This window comes from Zootoca vivipara, chromosome 10, assembly GCF_963506605.1.
Source record: "Zootoca vivipara chromosome 10, rZooViv1.1, whole genome shotgun sequence".
NCBI classification, from domain to species: Eukaryota; Metazoa; Chordata; class Lepidosauria; order Squamata; family Lacertidae; genus Zootoca; species Zootoca vivipara.
In genome coordinates, this window is record NC_083285.1 from 4,656,857 (window position 1) to 4,675,518 (window position 18,662).

The window sequence follows — 18,662 nt, forward strand, 5'->3', positions numbered from 1 at the left end:
TCTTATTACAAAAGAATTTCAGAAATAGACTGGAAAGAGAAGTTGCTGAACTGCAACTTATTACCATGAATATCACCAGTTACTCAAAACTCCGAGAAACCAGCTACAATGTTGTCTTCGTTTTACATGGAAGATTGCAGTTTAATCAATCTTGTTTATCGGAACTTTTCATTATCAGCATGCTTTAGTCATCCTCCTGGCTGCCTACATCAATGAAGTTTGACCATGAAAGAAATTAGAAACTGCAAATCTAGACAGAGACCTAAACACACAGGAGATTAATGCCCAAGCTGTGTGCTAAGAGGGAACAGCTAATGTGCAGTGAGAAATGATTTCATCAATGAATGGCTCCTGGGAGACCACTGGACTCCCCCGGAAAATAAGCAGCCTGGTGCAGCTCTCTGTGATTTACTGCCAAAGTTTTGCCCCCACCCAATCAGCCTGTGATAGGGATAATGTAAATTATTCCATCTCTGCAGCATTCGAGTGACTGGAATGTTCCGTCGCTAGAATATCCATCATAAACGCAGTAGAACTGCCCAGGCTCAGAGAAGGCCTCTCCAGAACATGTAGGAAAATAGGAGCAGCTGTGATTCCCAGCAATGAGGCTTCATAACCTCTGCCAGTAGAGATGGAACACAGTGCATGGCAAGGAGCCATGGACAGCCTTATTGGTCTAATCCAGGCACCCCCAAACTGCGGCCCTCCAGATGTTTTGGCCTACAACTCCCATGATCCCTAGCTAATAGGACCAGTGGTTAGGGATGATTGGAATTGTAGTCCAAAACATATGGAGGGCCGAAGTTTGGGGATGCCTGGTCTAATCCTCTTCTAAAGCCATCTGAAGATTTGCCATTTTAAACCAGATTTAGACCAGACAGCCCTTAAAATAGAGGACTTTTTCAAACACAGGAGTGTCCTCTGTAAAGCGGAATGCATGGCTGCCCTATTCCAGAGCCACACAGCATTCTGCATATCCATTTGTCACAACTTCGAAGGAAATGGCATTAGGTAGGATCAAAACATAGGGACCCAGGTGGCGCTGTGGGTTAAACCACACAGGGCCATCTCAAGCACGCCGGGCGCCCGGGCGCCATGGTGCAGAGATCGCTCTGGCGCTCAAGCCCCGCTCCGTTTCTTGCCGCGGCTGGTGGGCGGGCACAGCGCGTAGCATGGTTTTCACGCGGCTCTCCCCTACCAGGCCGGCGCCCTGCGCCACCCAGAGCCGGCCCTGAAACCACAGAGTCTAGGGCTTGCTGATCAGAAGGTCGGCGATTCGAATCCCTGCATCGGGGTGAGCTCCCGTTGCTCGGTCCCAGCTCCTGCCCACCTAGCAGTTCGAAAGCACCTCAAAGTGCAAGTAGATAAATAGGGACCGCTCCGGCGGGAAGGTAAACAGCATTTCCGTGCGCTGTTCTGGTTCGCCAGAAGCAGCTTTGTCATGCTGGCCACATGACCTATAGAGCGAGATGAGCGCCGCAACCCCAGAGTCAGACACGACTGGACCTGATGGTCAGGGGCCCCTTTACCTTTACCTAGGATCAAAACATAAGGGGTGTCCTCACAAGGGGTTTTGAGCAGGTGCCCTAGTTCCAGACTTGAGCTCCCATGGGCTGGACCTGATGCCACTCATTTTGGGTTACCAGGCAGACTCTAGTCACATGACATGTACCACGCTGGGTCCTTCTAGGCTGGTCCACTCCTATGGCGTTCCCCATAGGGTTTCAGATCAGAAGTCTAACAGATTCTGACCCAGTGCCATGCCAACCCTTCTTTCTTCACTGTACAGTGGTACCTCTAGTTACGAACTGAATTTGTTCTGGAGGTCCGTTCTTAACCTGAAACTGTTCTTAACCTTAGGCGTGCTTTCACTAATGGAGCCTCTTGCTGCTGCTGCACCACCGGCACATGATTTTCGTTCTCATCCTGGGGCAAAGTTCTCAACTCGAGGTAACTCTTCCAGGTTAGCGGAGTTTGTAACCTGAAGCATTTGTAACCTGAGGCATTTGTAACTCGAGGTACCACTGTAGCCAATAAAAAGTGGCCTGTGTTCACCCACACCTGTCCTGAGTGTTATTTACCCACACTTGGCTCAGGTGGCCATGAGGCTCCTGTCACTCACATTTACAATTTGATTGAGCCACTGATTGGAACTTTCTAGAAATTTGAGCACAGCACTTCTTAACTTCCACAACTGCACTACAAATAGAACATAGCGGTGTCAAAGGAACTATAAAGGGTTTGGGCTTTATTTTTTTAAAAAAATATAATTGGAACTTTGATATGCTTGTTTTAATTTCTTGATAAAATGACTAAGGTGTTTTTCCAAGGAACAGAAAACATTGTCAGAAAGAAAGCAGATGGATTGCTAGATGTTTTTAAGTTGTAAAACACACATATAAACAGTGCTTTTTTCTGGGGGGGGGGGACACACGGAGGAGATGCATACCCCTAAACATTTTGTGAATCTAAGTTTGCCCTCATTAAGGGGTAGTATTTCAATATGAGTAGGAAAATAAGAGTACCCCTAAACATTTTGTACACATTATCCCCAGAGCATGATTGTCTTCAGAGTGCCAGAAGCGCACCACCCATGATAATAAAGATTATGCATCATTTCCATTCCGAGCAATACTGATTCTATAATGCCAACTATTCAAGAATGAGGAAATGTGTTCTGAAGAGCAAACTAATTGCCTACAGATGGGTTACAAGGGAGGCTGTCAGATTCAGAATTGCTTAAAATCCTTCATTTGGAAAGAGAAAGCTCTTTAGGAGAAACATAGACAATGTGATGCCTTAAATCTGGGATGAGGAACATGCGGCCCTCTGGATATTGCAAGATTAAAGGTAAAGGGACCCCTGACTGTTAAGTCCAAATGCGGACAACTCTGGGGTTGCAGTGCTCATCTTGCTTTACTGGCCGAGGGAACCGGCGTACAGCTTCTGGGTCATGTGGCCAGCATGACTAAGCCACTTCTGGCGAACCAGAGCAGCACACGGAAACGGCGTTTACCTTCCCGCTGGAGCGGTACCTGTTTATCTACTTGCACTTTGTGCTTTCGAACTGCTAGGTTGGCAGGAGCTGGGACTGAGCAACGGGAGCTCACCCCGTCACGGGGATTCGAACCGCTGACCTTCTGATTGGCAAGCCCTAGGCTCTGTGGTTTAACCTGCAGCGTCAACCGCGTCCCGTTATTGCAAGATTACAGCTGCCCTAATGCCTGGCCATTGGCCATGCTGCAGGGAACTGATTGGAGATGGAGTCCAGCATCATCTGGAGGGTTCCATGCACTGGCGGAGGGAGAGGGGGGCAGGGGAGCGCACTGCCCCCAGCAGCGAGATCCCAGTGGGGTGCCATCGCGGCTGCCACACCCTGCGCTGGGTGCCACGCCCCCAGGATGTGCAACACGCCCCCAGGTGCACGCCAGCCACGCCCCCGCCTCCCCTCCACCATCACTACCAGGTGCCAGAGCATGAAGCTCCGCCACTGGCTCCATGCTCGCTTTAAGTAACTGCTTTTGATCTTCTTGCAGTCCATGGGACTCTCAAGAGTCTCCTCCAGCACCATAATTCAAAAGCATCAATTCTTCAGCAATCAGCCTTCTTTATGGTCCAGCTCTCACTCCATACATCACTAAATCTACAGTTCTATGATTCTATTATTCTAATTATTCTTCGGACCCTCGTACCTACGGGACCGCCTCTCCTAGTATGCCCCGCGGAGGACCTTAAGGTCCACAAATAACAATATTTTGGAGATCCTGAGTCATAAGGTGGCTAGATTGGCCTCAACTAGGGACAGGGCCTTTTCAGTATTGGTGGAACGCTCTCTCACAGGAGACCAGGGCCCTGCGGGATTTGACATCTTTCCCCAGGGCCTGCAAGACGGAGCTGTTCCGCCTGGCCTTTGGGCTGGACTCAGCCTGACCACTATGTTTTCCCTTCCTTATGGTTTTGATTTGGGCCATTTTAAAATGAGGCTGCATTTTTTTAAAAAAATGAAAATCTGGATTGTATTTTAATCCGCATTTTAATCTATTGTTTTTCTTTTTTTTACGTTTTGTTGTGATCTTGTTGATGTCAGCCCCCCTGAGCCCGGCTCTTGCTGGGGAGGGCGGGGTATGAATAATTTTTTATTATTATTATTATTATTATTATTATCTCCTCAGAGAACTACAATTCCCAGAATTCTCTGTGAAGTGGTATTTGTTAAAGCACTCTGAGAACTGTAGCTCTGTGAAGGAACCAGGAGTCTTCTAGCCACTCTCAGCACCTGTAACAAACTACAGCTGCCAGTGAAGGAGCTCATGACTTTTTAAAGTATGATGATGATGATGATGATAATGCTTTAACTGCATGGTGCAAAGTCAGTCCAAGACACTTTGTAGCCCAAACCAGAGCAGCAAATGCTTTCTCCAATCTTAGTACAGTGGAACCTCGGTTTATGAACACCTCGGTTTATGAATTTTCGGTTTATGAACGCCGCGGACCCATCTGGAACGGATTAATCCACTTTCCATTACTTTCAATGAGAAAGTTCGCTTCAGTTTATGAACGCTTCAGTTTAAGTACTCCGTGGACCGTCTGGAACGGATTAATCCACTTTCCATTACTTTCAATGGGAAAGTTCGCTTCAGTTTATGAACGCTTCAGTTTAAGTACTCCGTGGACCGTCTGGAACGGATTAATCCACTTTCCATTACTTTCAATGGGAAAGTTCTCTTCAGTTTATGAACACTTCAGTTTATGAACAGACTTCCGGAACCAATTGTGTTCCTAAACCGAGGTACCACTGTACTCAAGGCTGGTGAAGTCATTTTGACTCTCGAGGCAGATAATTCCCACCATCATTTCTCTCCTGCACAGGCAGGGAAAAACGAAAAACAACCCTGTATTAAATAAAGAACTACTTTCTGCCTTTCCATGACACCCCAAATCTTGCAAGTTCTTTGCCTAACAGCAGGAATTTGTGAGCGATTTCGACATATCAGGTCAGTACTTCTTGCTACACAGCCTGGTACTGTATATCCTTTTCTGCAATCTTCCTGTTTTAGACAGTGCTGTCACCTTTACAGAAATCAACAGAGTTGTCTGCTTTAGTAAAAAGAAAGAAAGGTGAGAGGTTATAAACCAAGTCAGTTTGCTGTATGCAAAGGAATAAAGCCTGTCACTTCAATGATGCTGCGTTTCTTGAGAATTTTCAAATAAAAATCCATGCACTAAGAAAAGCATCTTTCACAATTTCACAGAGAAGAAAAGAAAGAAGTTGTTGAGTTCTTCACATGTTGCATGCACATCCCTTAATATTTTTTTTATCTAGCCCTGTATGGACATGTGCGTGTGTGTTTGGTGTGTGTGGCGTACCCTGATTTCCTTGCATTTAGTATTGAGAGCTCTTAAAACTATGCAGTTGGCAAAAGCAGAGTTCCTTCTCAGATGGAGAGAGCCCTCTCTCCACAAGACCAGCTGCCTAAACAGAGGGTCTTTCAGAGCTTACAAATGTGGGAACAGGGCGAGCCTGATCCCTCTCCTTCCTGCACACAATTGGAAGGAGCCACCTTGGTAATTGTAGGATTGATGTCAGTCAGCTGAATACATGAACCGACAACATTGTAAGGCATTGTGTTTGAGGTGATGCGGAAATGTTTTGCCTGTCGCGTTGCGTCTGTGATGGCCCATTTCACACGTCCCTCAATGTCTGAGTTATTGTGAGGGCCGTGAATATTCAAACCACAGGAGACACTTTCACAGTTTATGAAAATGACAGAGTGCGCTATATTGAATAGACCTGGCCTTGCATTCATGACGGAGTCCTATGACACCGTAAAGACCAGGGGTAGGCAACCTAAGGCCCGTGGGCTGGATGCGGCCCAATCACCTTCTCAATCCGGCCCGCGGATGGTCCAGGAATCAGCGTGTTTTTACATGAGTAGAATGTGTCCTTTTATTTAAAATGCATCTCTGGGTTATTTGTGGGGCATAGGAATTCGTTCATCCCCCACCCCCACCCCAAAATATAGTCTGGCCCACCACATGGTCTGAGGGACGGTGGACCGGCCCACGGCTGAAAAAGGTTGCTGACCCCTGGTAAAGTCTAACACTGAGCGTCTTTTCATGGGGACGCAGAATCAAGAGAACAAGTATACCTGTTGAACTGCATGTCCGCAGGCTTTTGAACAACCTTAAGTTTATCAAGATTGAAAAAAGAGCTTGAGGATCCTTGCATGAGGGACCCTAACCTTGGCAGTTAATGGATCCTTTTTTAAGATATGAGGTCTAAGCAGTGGAGTAGTGACAGCTATTCATGACAGGCTGCTGGTTTTGGTGTTCTTTGGGGGATTAAAGGACCTATTTCCTAAATAACTCATCCCCTAAACTAAGCTGGTTTTGTACTTGCATGCAGTTAAGGTATAAATCCTGGCCCATATAAATATTTTAGAGCACTGTCAGCCAAGGGTGAAGGCTGGTTTAAAACGGTTTGGTGGAATTAGATGCAATTTAATCATCTCCATAAAGTTTACTGTTGCCATTTTGAAGTATGAGATTTTGTGTAGATCTAATAAACAGAAAGGGCTCACAGTATATCACGGGGCATAGTTTACGAGAGCATATAATACTCTGGAAATAAGCCTTTCCCAAACAGAGCCATCTTTTTAAACTTTTTTTTTTATGGCAAAGCAACTTGAAGAAACGGTTTTTTTAAAATCACAATTGTAAAATATGTAGATGTATACTAGTGCTGACACAGATAGTCAAAATACTAGCTCGGAATACAAACAAGTCTCTAGCTAGCCTGTAATGCTGGGAAGATACAGTAGTGGCATTCCCCCCCCCCCATGTCCTTCTGAAGCTCTGCATTAAACAGACTGCCCAGATAATATGGTGGCTTCAGCACTGCCCAGGAAATGTAGTTAAGGTGCCTGAGTCCTTAAATATAGACATCAGGTGCACTGGAAATTGCATGCTCCAGAGCACCTACTACTGTACCTTGAATTCTGCCTTTGAGTGGTACCTCTGGTTAAGAACTTAATTCATCCTGGAGGTCCGTTCTTAACCTGAAACTGTTCTTAACCTGAAGCACCACTTTAGCTAATGGGGCTTCCCACTGCCATGCCGCTGCACGATTTCCGTTCTCATCCTGAAGCAAAGTTCTTAACCCGAGGTACTATTTCTGGGTTAGCGGAGTCTGTAACCTGAAGCGTTTGTAACCCAAGGTACCACTGTAATCAAAGTATCAAGGAGGGAGGCCTCCAGTCTGGTTACCTGCACTGCCAGGTAAAGAGGAAGGAAAGTGCGCAGCGTCCATAAATTTGTAAATTGGGGAGGATCACAAAGGGTGGGAACAAACCCTTTCATGCTTCTAGTATCAGCAGAAGTACAACAGGTTTCAAAATATAAAAGGAGATAGGTGCTAATGACTTGTGGGTTTTTGTGGGGGGTTTTTGAGGGAGGGGGAAATTTGCCAAATCCAATGCCAAATTGAATCAATAGAAGTTTACCCATTGCTATACTCAAGACGGCAGTTTTCAAATTCTCTCCTTCCATAAATCTTTTTCTTCCCATCACGATTTGAACTTTGGCCTTTGAGTTTCCTTTTCAGGGCCTTCACTGTATGACCTGGGCATCTGACTTTCAAAATGACTTCACTTTTTCCATTGCATGTTGACATTTGAGGATGAGTGTTTCTGCAGGCGTTTCCTCGTTGTCTTTCAGGATTCTATTTATATAACGTGTGTGTGTGTGTGTGTGTGTGTGTGTGTGTGTGTGTGTGTGTAACAACAACAACAACACTAGCTTTACCCCATAAGAGCATTTATACATTGTACTGATAGTCTCGCAGGTACACACACAATATGTTATTTTGCATGTTTGATTTGAAATATGATCCAATCTAAGCATAATTTGGAAACCTGAAACAATTTGCAAATGCAGCGCACACATATGGAATTGCTCGCTGTAGCTATTTTTCTTCTTAAAAGCTCTTGCTTTGTCATCTCTTCTCTCTCCCCCTCCTCCATTTTCTTCTGGCTTTGTCGAAGGCAAACAGCCAGCCTTTTCTTTGCAGAAAAAGCTTTCCTGGAAAAGACACGGAACGGGGGCGGGTGGTGGTGGTGGACAGGATAATAGCATTTATTAACTAGCAAAAATGTGAGGGAAGCTTTAGGCCGGAACCACACTTTATGAGGAATGTTTGCCTTCTAGCACTAACGTGAGTTTGGGAAAGCAATTGCAGTGCAGAATGTGTTTCATTTCTCCCACAGCCAAACCCCAAGACTAGGAATAAGACTGGTTATGGGGGAAGCCTGTGTGGGAGAGAAACAGAGTACATGGTGAAAAATTGAGAATACAGTGGTACCTCGACATCCGAATGCCTCAACTTCCGAAGGTTTCGACTTACGAAGTCGGCAAACCCGGAAGTCTTTTCACTGCACGCGCGTTCTACACCTGCGCAGAAGTGGCGGGCGGCGCATGTGCAGAAGCGCAAATTCGCGTTTCATGCATGCGCAAAATGGACGCTTAGACATCCAAAGGTTTCGACTTACAAAGAGCACGGCAGAACGGATCGCCTCCATAAGTCGAGGTACCACTGTTTAAGGAGAGTTCTGCAGGCCTACTTAGTCTAGCATCATATTTCCCACAAGGCCAATCAGATGTTACCGAAATCACCTATACCTCACACCCGCTGATTCTCTGTGCAGATGCTCTCTCACTATGGCCCCACTCAATTCCAGCATTTATTTATAAGTGCCGCATTTTTCATCTATAAGATGCCCCCTTGTATAAGATGCCCCCTATTTGGGGGCGGCTCCAATTTAAGAAAATGGGGGAGATGTATCTGTGTATAAGACGCCCCCAAATTTGCGACATTAATTTTTTTGGAAAAAACCTAGTTTTATACACGGAAAAATACGGTATATTGTTGCCCTGGCAAACATGATTTGTGTAACTCATAATTGCTGGGGTAATGTGTAGCACCTGCCTCCGTTTTGAGAGACTTTACTTACCTGTTGCTAGATTTCATGCCTAAGCCATGGGCAGCCAAAGCCATGCCCTCCAGATGTTGTAGACTCCCATTCCCATCAGCCCCAGCCAGTATTGCTAGGAAGGATGGAAGTTGCAGCCCCAACATCTGGAGCGTGACATGTCAGCTACTCATGGCCTAGGCTCACTGAAGGAGAAAGGAGAGAGGAAATGATTGGCCTTCTGAGCCTAAAGCCTTGGCTCAGCACCTACCAAACATTAAGCCATACCTGCCAAGTTGCTGTCAGAGAAATAAGGGACCGGGCCAGAAATAGCAGACCGGAAGTAGTGCTGCCGCCATTTTGGAACTGGGCGGAGCATGCTCAGAAGTGACTTTTGATGCTGCTTTGCCCAGTTCTAAAATGCCCACTGCACCAGAAGTCGCACTGCAGCCATTTTGGAACTGGGCAGAGCAGCAGCAAAAGTCGCTTCTGAGCATGCTCCGCCCAGTTCCAAAATGGCCGCCGCGCCAGAATAAACCGGGGAAAAACAAAAAAAAATCCATTTTTCAGCTAGGAACAGCTGGAAAAACGGGGATTTCCCGGGGAAAACGGCAGACTGGCAGCTATGCATTAAGCATGTGAGTTGTCCCAGTGGCTCATTAGAGAATGGCTCCCATGGCTTCCATATGCTGCCATTCCCATTCCCCCTACAATGCAGGAATCTTTTGCCACCTGAAATATACTCAGAGTCGAGTAGTGATTTCATGTTCATTATTTCAGCTCATAGGAGCAGTCATGATATACATTATTTATATGTATTTATATGTATATAAATATACATTATATATACATTTATATACATTATTTACATAATGGGTCCCATGTGATTGGCTGAGTCACTTCCTCCTGGGGCCTGATTGGCCTGCTCTTGTCGGCCAATCAGGTCGTTGCATTCTAGGATCCTACCTGCCTACTGTTCTAGGATTAAAGCTCAGTACATAAGACCACCCCTTGGGGTCTGGGGAGGGTGTTGGGGTGGGAAACATGCTGAGGCTGTTACACCACCTCTGCTTTGGATGCTCATAGAAGAACTTTCTGAAAGGAGAAGGGGGACTGAGATGCACTCTGCCCATTTGCCTCCTCTTTGCTTAGAGCAGTGGTTCCCAACAGGTGGTCCGGGGACCCCCAGGGGTCCGCAAGCTATGCCAGAGGGGTCCGCAAGATGCTATTAGAATAAAAAATATATTAAATATATTTCGTATGATAACAGATTTTTTGTTTTGGCCGCTTCCTGCATGAGCAGAGTCTAGCGCAGAGTCTGTTTTGCAAAGAGGCAGCGTGTGCATTCTACTAACGCTCACCTCCCCAAGATGCTTTGCGCGCATCGGCTTCATTTGTGCGCTACTGCGCAGGTACCCTGTCTTCTCCATTCCCCTCCCTCCTCCCTGGCGCGCGCTGCCTCTTTGCAAAACAGTAGTGTTTGTAAACAAAGCAAGCATTTTCTTCCATGTGTTTCATGAAAAACAAATATAGGAATCGGCTTGACATGCAGTTGGATTTCAGAGTGAAAGTTTCAAGTTTGGAACCTAATATTTCAGAAATAATGGACTCAAAGGACAGATTTAACTCATCTCATTAAGAACTGAAAATTAAAACTAACTGTATACTGATGGAGTACTCTGTTGTAACTGTAAAAAATGTATAAATATAAAATATAAAAAGACTCTTAATTTGGCTCTCACTTTTTAATTTTAGGATTAGGAATTAATGGGGGTCCTTGTCACAATAGCGGCTCGATGAGGGGTCCTCGAGAAAATTTTGTTGGGAACCCCTGGCTTAGAGGAAGCACTGGGAAGCTGCTCTGGCCAGGGAAGGCTTTGGGAAAGTGGGTGCATTTTTATAACATTTCCCCAGATTGTTCTGGGGGGGGGGGGAGAGGCATCCAATTCGGAGAGGCCATTATTTTCATCGCCTGGTCCAGTCAGGAATTGTTTCCAAGTTTTTTGGGGGAGGGGGGAACATTATTACCGGTATAGCCACATTTATTCTGCATCTCCACTTTGACCTATTAAAAGAAACCCTGGCTACAAGGAAGCTGCTGGGAGATTGGCCACGTAGAATGACACATTAAAAATGGCTTGGGTCTAAATATGCTCTGACTTTAAGAGATGCTATTCTGAGACTTCTGAAATAGCTAAAGCCAAGGCTGACTAGAATACAAGATGAGGGCACAAAAACCAAGAGCTTAATAAGGAACGACTCGTGACAAATGGCTAGTTTGTCTTGTTTGAGTGGGGCAACTGGAGCAAAACGTTAACAGCAGCTCAACTGGAAAGAGTCACCTTTTAATTAGGAATGGGCTGTTTCAGGAGAGGGAAGTCAGAGCAAACATTCAACACAGAGCCCTGTCTGGGGCTGGAACAACCCTGAGCATGAAAAGGGGAGGTATCCAACTATAATTAGTAACATTAATCCCACAAGAAGGAAATATGATTGTAAAAACTCCTTTGAATAACACAGTCTCAAAATTACGTGGGGTAAATGATTATGGACATTTAGAGAAGCAACAGAAGCCATTCTCTGGCATTTCATGCAATGCTTGAATTGCAGCCAAACTTTGACATGAGTTTACTCTATTCAATATGACAGGATACAATTGGGAAGAGAAAGACACCAGGAAATAAAGGCTTAATCTATAGATAATGGGAGTCATCCATTATCCATTAATTACGGTTAGGCATTGGTTAATAAATTGGTTGGTGGAGGGGCCAGGATTGGCTGTGCCGGCCCCTCCAATGGTTGCTGAAGGGTAAATGGTTGGCCGTGCCTGACCCTACAATGCTGCTGCTGCTGTGCGGGGAATTCCGTTAAAGGAATTCAGGGGCTCGCCATGCTTTCGTCCGTACCCCCTACAAGGGGCTAGGGCCACGGAAGAGCCCCTGGGAGCAGTTGAGGAGAGGAGAGTCTCTGACCCCCGTCTCCATTCTCTCCTCAATTTCTATTCCTCACCCTGACTTCCGCAGGCGGGCGGATGTCAGATAGTCGTAACCAATGCCTAAGCAACCACTCACATTTTGTATTTGAAATAAAGTTGTGGCCAAAATTATGCCAAAAACCTCAAACTTAAATTTCTGTGTGAAGGGTGATTTATTTGGGGGGGGGGGTGTTTTGGAGACCTCTACACGCAAAATCGATTTAAAATCACGGACACCTTGGTACTGAAAATGGTGTTGCCTGTATTGGTGTGACTGACGGGGTCCCATCGCAAAAAATTCATGTGGTCCCAGTGCAAAGAAAAAGAGCTAAGATCTTGTCCCTTACAATAATGTCCAAACAAGTTGTGATAGCCAAGAAGAATGAGAGGTTTGTAAGGAGTCTTCAATAATTTTGCCAAGGAAATTCTGATCGTTCAGGGCCTAATGCTATTAGCCTCTCTTGTAAATGGAGATCCTTTTTGAAATGCATGCAGGACCATCAAGCAAATCTGTACTGAGATACACCAATCACAATTTTTACTCCTGGAACTGCTCTGAATCTGACTTCAGGAAGAACGTGTTTGAACTGCACAGTGTCCTGGAATAGACACTCTGCATTCGGAAAGAAGGGAACTGAGTTCCCTCCCATTTCCCACTTTCCTGCTGTTCCAAATGACCAGTACCCTGGAGTTATGATTTGTCTTGCTGTCAGGATTCTAACTGGACTGTAACTGACCTAAGAATTCTGCAGAGCAGTTGCTGCTGTGGCCGGCTGCTCAGGTGAACGTCAGCCCAGTGGCCAGCAGCTGAGTCTTTTTGAGGCTCAGGAGCACCTAGCAAATACCTGCTCTATTCCTGGCCCGCCAGACTCTAGCTGAGGAACGCATTTCACGTAAGTGTAGGGATTAAACATTCCTCACTATCCCATCAGGTGTGTTTCTGCTCTGTGGGAAAGGATAGCTGCAGTAGCAGATAGCAAAACAGTGAAATCATGAGCAGATTCCCATCCACAACAGGTTGCTGTGGTTAGGGCCATTTTCACAGGAACAATGCAACAGTATATTCAATCAGGAGCAGTGTGCTGGAAGGAAGTATGTGTGTCGGCTTCTCTGGATCAGATGTCTATACCTAACCAGGGGGTGGGAGAGAGCAGGGGAACTCTTTCTTTTGCTGCTTCTTTCTGGCCAGGAGGGAGGGTGTCCTTCAATGACTAGGCATGCTTGTTATTCCCTCCCTCACTGTATGTTGTCTTCTCTTTTGTTTCCAGGATGTCTGCCAAAGTCTCCCTGGGTCCTCTATTCTCCAAACCCCCCCTGCGGGTGAGAGAAGGCTCCCTGGTGGGGAGATTGCTGAGCGTAGTTTCTTGCCTCCAGTTCTGTGGGTTCTTGATGAGTATTTTGGCCTGCATTCTGTGCATTGCAACCACAGCCAGTGTCAACTGGAGAGAGTGGCGTGGAGAGAACGGCTCTGGAAACGTCTGGATTGGAATCTGGAATGTCTGTTTTTGGAGAAACCCTTCTGACGACGGCAACTCTTTTTGGCATTGTGAAGGTCTCACTGAGCGATATCCAACCCTCCCAAGGGAAATTTTTATTGCTCAGGACTTAATGCCATTAGCTTCCATTATGAGTTCAGCTGCCCTAGTATTAATATCATTTGCCTTGTGCAATGTGTTTGAGCCCGGAAAACACGATGATTTCCTCTTAACCTTTTTTAGGCTTGGAGCGTTCCTGAACATACCTGCAGGGATCCTTGTCCTGATTTCTGTGACATGGAACATGTCTTCTGTATTGCAGAATGGGAAAATTGACTTCCCAAAAACTTTTGAATTGCCTCCAATTCCCAGCGAGCAGCATATTGGACCTTCTATTTATATAGGCTGTATCGCTGCGGGTTTCCAGCTGCTGAGTGCAGCATTGGTTGGGATGGAGAGATTTTGCATCAGGACCACCACAACAGATCCATATCGAATAGAAATTGCAGCGGTGATTACCCCAAAAAATTCAGTAAAAAGCAAAAAAAATTCGGTAACTACTTGTTCAAAGTGTGGTTCTCATCTGGATCTGGTAATTAAAGAGAAATCCTCCGCAGTTGAGATACAGGAAAGCCAGGCAGAAGATCTTGACACTCAAAACCAATCCTGCATCATAGAGATACCGGAAAGCCAGGCAGAAGATCTTGACACTCGAAACCAATCCTGCATAGTGGATATACAGGAAAGCCAGGCAGAAGATCTTGACACTCGAAACGAATCCTGCATCATAGAGATACCGGAAAGCCAGGCAGAAGATCTTGACACTCAAAACCAATCCTGCATAGTGGATATCCAGGAAAGCCAGGCAGATCTTGACACTCAAAACAAATCCTGCATCGTGGATATACCGGAAAGCCAGTCAGAAGATCTTGATATTCAAAATGAATCCTGCATCGTGGATATACCGGAAAGCCATCTACAAGATCTTGACATTCAAAACGTATCCTGTGTCGTGGATATAGAGGAAAGCTGTGCATCTCCAAGCCCACCTGTAGTTCCAAAACATACTATTATACATGTGACTCCCTGCAACATGGAATAGCATCAGATCCAGATCCACGCAGATCGCTCCCCCCCACACACTCCATTGGGCTGTGGGTGGGTGGGTGGGTGTAGAGATCTGCGTGGACCTGGATCTGATAGTTTACTGTTCCCTGTTGCAGGGAGTCACATGGAGGCCTCTTTTATGTGTCTTCTAGCATTTGTGTCCTTGTTCCCATTAGCTTCCTCCTCTTCTGGATATCTTTCCTGTTTCTACTCATAGATTTACATTTTTTTTATCAGCTCTTTCATTTCCTAAGCAACCACTCACATTTTGTATTTTAAATAAAGTATTTTAAATAAAGTTGTGGCCAAAATTATGCCAAAAACCTCAAACTTACATTTCTGTGTGAAGTGTGATTTATTGGGGGGTGTTTTGGAGACCTCTAGACTCAAAAGCGATTTTAAATCACAGACACCTTGGTTCTGAAAATGGTGTTTCACTCCTTGCATTTATTTAATATATGGTTGATTCATCACCAGGGGGCTTGCAATTCCTGGGAACTCACTCCTTGCATTTATTTAATAACACATTTTACAGTAATGGGAACACGTGTTGGTGGGGGGGGGGAGTCATTTGGTCTTTATCAATTTCCATGGAATAACATGCAGAATAACTGGCTTTCTTGCTAGTGCTAATCAACAATTGAATCATAAGAGGCCAGCAACTTTATGAATCAGAGAATCCGCTGCTGCTTTGGAATATTCCTTTTCCATAGAAATTGAGATCGACTCTAATTTATTCTTGTGCACCGGCTGTCAAGAGATGATTAGTCTGGAGAAACAGATGCATTCTCCCCTTAATTATTAACATGCCATTAGTCCTGATCTGTTAGTTTGATCAATGTCCAAACATTAATGGGCAGGAAACTTGTTGCACCAAGAAAGCAGCTCCTAATTGAAGCCACTGGCACCCTATTCCTGGAGGAGCAGATCAAATATTTACAGTCCTTGAATGGTGGAAGATCAGGTTCACCCTCTTCCCTTCTTCAATGCAATCTCCCCTTCCATTTTTGATGAAATTAAGCATCTGTGTGATTGGGCATTCATGTGGAATGCTAACATCTGCATGTGTGGTGCATGGGAAAGTCATTCATATATACGGTATATATATGAAGACTCTTGCCAGCCTGCCTTTAAAAATGGCAGAACCAGGCCACAGAATTTGAATGAGATGTTAAGCTGGCCAGTTTAAAAGCAGCTTTTATAAAGGAAAAATACAATTTGTAATAATAAATCGGTTTACTTTTTTCTTTCTTTCTGTGCCTTGATTTAAATTTTGAACTCCAATGAAATTGTAATGCATGCCAAGGTTAACCACTTCCCCCTTTAACTCAAACATGGGTGAGTGTGTTCCTCACAGCAAGCAAACAAAAGACAGAGGGATTTGTTGTTTTAAAAACAGTTAAGAGAAATTTAAAGGTGCACAACTATCTTAGGTGCTGGGAATGAAAAGAAACAAGACATGAATCTTAATCAGCAGCCTAAAAGCATAAAACACTGCCAACAGTATAGTTAAATCCTAAGACTCTTGCTGAGCAAAGACTTTCTGTTCATCCATCAATTGTGTGCAGCAGCAGTTTCATTGATAAGACTCCTTTAGAACACTGAAATAAAGTTAATCACAAAAATCCATCCTTTTAAATAATAAATAATAATAATAATAGTTATGTATGAATTATGTTAAAATAGAGAGAGGTGGCAAAATGATGGATTCCTGCCAAGCACCTCCAGCAGCTGCATTCTACGCTATAGCAGTGCTTTTAGACATGACTAAAGTAGTATGAGCCATCCAGGAAGGATAATTAGAGGTGTGATTTGGACACATTAATATGATAGGTTTGACTTTGCCCTTGTTTCTTACGCATCGAGTTTTCGCACTGTTACTTTTAAGGCTATAATGTCAGAGTTAATGGTCCAGCAACAATGCAAGACAGACCAGGTAAACAGGGCAGCAAGCTAGATGGAGGACACAGAATTATAGAATTGTAGAGTTGGAAGGGACCATGTGAATAATCTACTCCAACCCCCTGCAATGCAGGAATATGCAGCTGTTCCATACAGGGATTGAACCTGCAACCTTGCCATTATCAGCACCATGCTCTAACCAACTGAGCTAATAATAAACCTATTTTTATCTGTTGCATTCATGGACTTGAACCTCTGTGTCTGCCTATGTACTTAAATGCTGTGCAGCATTTGGCTGGATATTTGGCAACTGGGTTTTTAGTTTTTATATGAAGAATTCAGGTGCTTCTGCATTGCTAGAGGGCAGAAATAATTAACATTAAGGCTCACTTTGTGTCATAGCAGTTGATGATAATTTTGGCTGAATTCTTACAATGAATTGTCTGCAGGTCTAAGTTAGTATTCTACAGTGCAATCCTAACCATGTCTACTGAGAAGTAACTGCTATTGAATCCAAAGCTCTGTTGAATTCAATGGGGCTTACTACCAGGAAAGAGGGGTTGGAGGGCAGCCTCAGGGAGGGGTCCTTTTCAGCCTCTATTGTCCTATGCAGACTTCTAAATGATGTTGGTGGATCTTCCACCAGTGACAAAACAGGACTCAGAAAGGCCCTTCGGTGGAACAACATAATGTCCATTGGTTGATTGCAAGTTCTTCTAGATTGGTAGTTCTTTGGGTGAAAAACACCCATTGTTTGCAGGCCTTTCTGGAAATATGCAGAGACTGCTCAAGTCCATCCAAAATGGAACTATAAATGAAAGGATTTCTGCATTTGCACTCCTCTCTGGATCAGATATGCATGGTAAAGCTCATGCCCCTTCATCAGTGTGAGTTGCTGGGGGAATTCATGGCCCGTATAATGTTCCTGCTGCAGTTCGTGATGAAGTATTGGGATAATGAAGTGTTGGACAGAAGCAGAACCAAGCTACAGGCTGGAGGAAGAAAAGGGAACAGCGGGGAGATGAGGGACAAAGTAAAAACACGGTAAGTAACAGAGGTGGAGCTGCAGAAGGGCCTGTGGTGGTACAGACAGAAGAGAAAGTATTGTGTGATGCAGAGTAGGGAAATGGATAGAACTGGGTTACAGAGAGATGGAGGCAGAGAAAGATCTGGCAGAAGGAAAGAAAGAGGAATGGCTGAGAGAGTACGGGGATGCAGAGAGATGTGGAAGGAAGAGGAAAGGGATATAACAGATATGGAGACAGAGAGACCTGTGGTGGAACAAGGAGGGCTATAAAATGGAGTGACTGGGAAATCTGGCTTCAGAAAGATGGTTGGGTCAGTAATCCAAGTTTGTGGAGTTAGCAAGAGATGACAGTCATGGTTTCAAGAAAAAGAACACGAGGGAGGGAGGGAGGGAGCATTCTGCAGTGGAGGAAGAAAGTAATGGGAGAGTTTTAAAAGGAGATGTTCCAAGAGACCTGGAGCAGTGCAGGAAGAAAAGTGTGAAAATGCTGATAGAAGTGGAGAAGAAAATAGGGTTAACAAAGGATGGTTGAAAATGAGTAAAAGGCTACATTCATACCATTTAAAGCTCTATGATACCATTTTTAAACAGTCCACAGAATTCTGGGAGCTGTAGTTTGTTAAGGGCACTGAGAGTTGTTAGGAGACACCTATTCCCTTTACAGAACTACAGCTCCCAGAATTCTCTGTGAAGGATTGTTTGTTAAACCAGTCTGGGAATACTAGACTACTAGAGCGCTTTAACAGTCAGTCCCTCTAGTTCCACAGCTGCATACTCATCACCTGATAACTGCAACTTCAAGTGATGACTGACATGGCTGAAGAGATCTGACAGATGTAATGTCATGGCTGGTACACCCAACATTTTCTCAAGCACAACACTATTCAATGGAGTTAGCTCATCATCTGGCTGATCTCTCAGACATATAGCAATCAGTTTAGCACTGGCATCTAGGCAGAAGAATGAAATGGAAATTCAAAAGGTTAAACCTAAAACTGAGGGCGGGGTGGTGCATGCAGCCCTACTCCCCCCTCCATGAGTTTAAAACTGTAAAACTTGAAGTGGGCTCTCTTTGGAGCATTCACCCAATTCAGGTCCTGTTCCAGATCAAAGAAAGTGATGTGCGCATCTTGCCTCCCATTCAGAGGGAATACAGAGCAGATCACCTACAACTTCACTCAAACGCGCAGGATAAAGATGCCCAATTCATC

General features: G+C 44.8%; 1 non-coding gene across 1 annotated transcript; it reads right to left on the reverse strand.

The window, feature by feature from the left end:
- Positions 1-16,568: 16,568 nt before the first annotated feature.
- Positions 16,569-16,644, reverse strand: TRNAI-GAU (transfer RNA isoleucine (anticodon GAU)). Its single transcript has one exon. It is a non-coding gene; the product is annotated as a tRNA-Ile (tRNA).
- Positions 16,645-18,662: the final 2,018 nt, after the last annotated feature.